At 38.4% G+C, this 4643-nt stretch overlaps 1 long non-coding RNA gene across 1 annotated transcript; it reads left to right on the top strand.

Annotated features, from left to right (window-relative positions):
* The first annotated feature begins 2903 nt into the window (after positions 1 to 2903).
* LOC103457855 (uncharacterized) lies at positions 2904 to 3897 on the top strand. Its single transcript, XR_532489.2, has 4 exons — positions 2904 to 3086; positions 3176 to 3281; positions 3470 to 3538; positions 3613 to 3897. It is a non-coding gene; the product is annotated as an uncharacterized LOC103457855 (long non-coding RNA).
* The last annotated feature ends 746 nt before the right edge of the window (positions 3898 to 4643 follow it).

Raw genomic sequence — 4643 nt, 5'->3', positions numbered from 1 at the left:
CACGGCGGCCGCGGTGGCGCATGACACGTGCCTGCGCGCGCGCGCGCGCGCGCGCGCGCGTGTGTGTGTGCGTGCGTGCGTGCGTGCGTGCGTGCGTGTGTGTGTGTGTGTGTGTGTGTGTGTGTGTGTGTGTGTGTGTGCGCGCGCGCACCCGCGCCTGAGGAGATTATAGGATGATTAAACTCTGGCGGCAGTTTCTGTTGTAGTGGATCGACATCATCATCATCATCGACTTGGTTGTTGTTGCTGTTATTGTTTTTCTGAGGCAGAAAAAGAGAGACATATTTAATCTGCTTCGAGTTGAATCGCTACAGAACGTAAAGTTGAAACCAGATGTTTAAATATGCTGCATTAAATGACAAAAAAAATAAATAAAAAAATTAACTTTGACATTAAATAAGACCTTTTCAAGTTTAGGTCAACAGAGATTATCAAGGTTTGCTAAATTCCCGAATATTCAGGGACATTTGTAAGAGAAATCATACTTCTTTCTACAAATTGTATTTAAAGCAGTATGTCTTAAATCCCATTTGCCAATGCAGTTGTGTGACTGCCTCTGTGTGACTGCCCCTGCTACAAGGAAAATGTCCCTATAGGGGGACAGTAATAAGGTGATAATGTGATACACAGTGTGTTTAAGCATCTTAAATATTAATTCACAACATTTGAGTTAAAATGGAGGCACACAGATTAATGTATTTCCATACTACTTTATTATGTGACATCATTCAAAAATAAAAATTCAGGGAGTTTGCAAATGCACTCAGACACAAATCTCTTTCATTTTTGGGACATGCCTTGTTGTCTGTGTCACCAAAATGAAAGTGTTTGAGCATAATGACTGCTGTCATTATGTCCAAACAATGGAAATGGAGAGAACATCTTCCAACTGATTGGGAGTGGCAGCATCATGCTGTGTGGATATTCTGCTGCAAGAAGGACTGGTGGACTTTACAAAGTAAATTGCACTATGTTGAAACACCAAAGCAATGTGATATCTCAGGTAAAATTGGACACAAAAAAGCCTCTTCCAAATGGACTATACTGACAAATAGTTACAAAGCAGTTGGTGGAACACAAAAACAATGTAGCGGAGCGGCCAACACAAAGCCCAGATCTTAGTCCCATTAAAACAAAGCAAGAATAAAAATAAAAAAAACAGCACAATGGGGGTAGAGCTGGAAATGTGTGACCAAGTCTGCTTACCAACCTCACACTATTTCTGTCGGGAGGAATGGGAAACATTTCAGCAAATTACTATTAAAATTTTGTAGAGGGATACCCACAACATGTGAACCAAATGATATAAACTTGGATAATCCTAACTAACCTAAAACCCTGGGAAAAGTTTTGTCTGTTTTTTGTCAGAAGGTGAAAGAAAAACAAGAATTTCTCTTTATATACAATGTAAGTAAACATGGTTTAAACTGTTTGGACCAGGTCTTGAGAAAAAGAAAAGTCAAGACTCTGTTTTTAGTGCCTGTGGTGAGGCGTTGGCGGGATATCATAGCTTAAAAAACATCTTGTCACACAGCTCCAAGAAACAAATGATTTGTGTATTTTTGCCCAGGGCAAGGAGATTCCATTCTACATCGAATTGTTTCTGTGGAAATTGTCATTGTGAGTGTTATGCAAATTAAAAAAAAATGTTTTCATTTTGCTCAGAGAAAAGGAAGAAATAAAAAAACCCTGCACGGTAAAAAATGCTGGGTTATTTTCATAACCCAATTTCTGGGATGAAGTTGTTGGGTCATAGGTTGGGTTAGTTTGACCAAATATTGGGTCAAAATTCATAACTCAAGAGTTGGGTCAGAAATTTACCGGAAGTCTACAGCTTGAACACTTCTGTTGGGTCAGGGGTTCGGTAGATTTACCCAAACGGTTGGGTTAAAGACGAAACTTGGAAGAACCCCCACGCCCCTCTTCACAAGCCTCCATTTTCAACAAGACAGTGAACGTTGCATATCGGTCTTCTCCTCTACTTTGAAACAAGACATGGTAAGTAAAAAGAAGATAAAGTTTCAACGTGAATATGATTTTATAAATAAATAGAATTTATTTCGAACATGTTTGATATTTATTTTTATGGTTATTTAAAATGTTCATTACGGTAGGTTGCTCTGACAAAGAGCTTAGGTGGTGCTACAACACGGCTGTTGAAAAAAAAAAAGATGAAGGGGAAGGGCACAATTTGTCAATTAAATTAAATTCAGTTGTTTAATATAACCTCAATCATATTTGTTCGCAACTTAACATAATCAAATTTTAAAAAATCGATTTAGTTTTAAAAGAAAAGATAGTTGACAGGTTGTCCTCTGATTTTCGCGGGCTTAGTTCACTAGCGGGGTGCAATATGCGCGCGCATCCTCAGCGGGCTAAGGCTACGCGTTCTGAAAATAAAATAACTTTTACAAAGTTAATAGGGGATGAATTAGTTGTGTAAACCTGAATTATGCGCTCGGTTTATTTACATATAGCTTAATTACAAACATGCTCGGACGTGTTCGGACTTATCCGCTCCCTTGCAGCCGCTGGCTCGTCTCGCCCGCTTTGTCAGTTGATAGGGGTCATCGGGTGCGACTCGTTAAGGCTCGTTAAGCCGAGAAGAACGACCGTCTCCGGGCACATTGCTTTCAAAGTCTCGCTGGTTTTCGGCAACGAGTTAAAAGCAAAAATAAGACAATACTAATGTTAATGTTTGCTAATTTGTATTATTATTGTTACTATTAATTACAAATACATTTATTTAAAGTTGGTGCTGAAAGTTATTCAGTGCTAAGTTAGTGTTTAAGTAAAGTTTTACTTCTAAATTAAATTATATGTGTCATTTTATTTGATTAAGTGCTATATTTATTTTTAGGAACAAAAATTACTCTGAACATTTGAAATTGCTGACTAATTGCAAGTTATAGACAGCTATAAGACTGAATTCAGTCATTCTTAAAGTTTGACTTGTGATTTTGTCTTTTCTGATAGATTTTGTAATTTTACATCGAGGATCTTCAGGAGAATTAAGCGAAACCCAAACTCCTTGTTCTCAACAAAGACCTTCTGTATGGCCAAGAACATGAAACTGCTCCCTCAAGGTATTGAAGCTCAGAAGACATGTTCTCTGAAATGTTTTCATGCTTTTTAGTTACTGCAACATTTTAACATTAACTTATGTTTGATACAGAAGGTGATGTAGTCCTGCAGCTGCTGCCAGTACTCCTCCCTGCTCCACCTTGCACATTTGGGAGAAGAGTTTCAGACCAGTCAACCTGGAAGTTCAGAAGGCTTCAGTGAGTCAGCTAATGTGTCCATTCATTTCTGAATTCTCAAATTGTTTAAATAAGTGCATCACATTCAATAGTGAGATTTTGTGTTAAACTAGAATCAGTCAGAAATTAGTTTTTGAGAATGTAGCCCTTTACCTTTAAATTCACTAAAGGCCTGTTTGTGTGTCTTCTCTCTCTTGTTCTCAACGAAGATCTTTTGTATGGCCATGAAGAGAAAGCAGCAGCCATCTTCTCAACAACATGAATTTTCTCCCTTTAAGGTATTGAAGCTAAATAGATGTTTTCTAAGCTGTTTTTAACATTTAACATTTTAACACAAGCTTTTGTTTGCCAGACAGACAAGATCATGTAGCCCTGGAGCTGCTGCCAGTACTCCTCCCTGATCCACCTTACATATTTGGGAGAAGAGTTTCAGACCCATCAACCTGGAAGTTCAGAAGGTTTTATTTTATTTTACTATACTTGTATTTTACTGTGTGCAAAAAAAAAACAATGGATCATGATATGCTACAAAAGAATTCAATCTGTATTGAACATTGACATGTTGACATGAGGCGTAAGTTAAGTACGAAGAGTTTCGTGCTTCTATATATCGGTCATTTCTCACAATGAACTTGAAAACTGGTGTCACCTTTTTATGGAAAATAGCTTCCTGTTTATAGTTTAAACACAAAACAAAACCGTTGTCTGTTGGGCAAGGAAAATATAGTTCTTCGCAAAGTTATAATGTTGGTTTTTAAAAGCCTCACTGGATGTGATTTATGACATATAGAACCTTTGATTTTCTCTAAAGCTACTTTCCGAGGCAGATGCTGTAGCTGGAGATGTTTACTCTTTGCAGAAAGCCTCTAATCAGAGCGTGACAACAAACATATCATGAAGACTTCAGTTGCTGAACCAAGACCTCTTGGTGAATTCCAAGTATGCGAACCCCTCGTCCGAAACCACATCACTGACAGCGACAAAGGCGCTGCGGCGGGAAAGGTCAAGTGTTTTGAACTGCTTCAGAGCGGGTATGTTCCCGGTGTTACGTTGATCTGCGTTTCCCCATCAGATACGATTCCCCCAGCGTCTTTTTGCCGCTCTGCACCGCCCAGGCGGCAAAATACGCACATGCTTGTTATGAGCACTGAGAAAGCATGCGCTTGTTCATCGCGTTTATCTGGAGAACTACGGACATTGAAAGCTCAAACAACGTAGAAATATACTTTTAAGCAGTAGAGATTAAAAACCTGAAACTGCTGGTGTGCAAGTTACACGTACGTATATACATACATACATACATACATACATACATACATACATACATACATACATACATACATACATACATACATACATACATACATACATACATACATACAT

This window comes from Poecilia reticulata, linkage group LG21 (assembly GCF_000633615.1).
Source record: "Poecilia reticulata strain Guanapo linkage group LG21, Guppy_female_1.0+MT, whole genome shotgun sequence".
NCBI classification, from domain to species: Eukaryota; Metazoa; Chordata; class Actinopteri; order Cyprinodontiformes; family Poeciliidae; genus Poecilia; species Poecilia reticulata.
The sequence above is the reverse complement of the archived record's forward strand: the minus strand, read 5'-3'. Positions and strand labels throughout refer to the sequence as shown.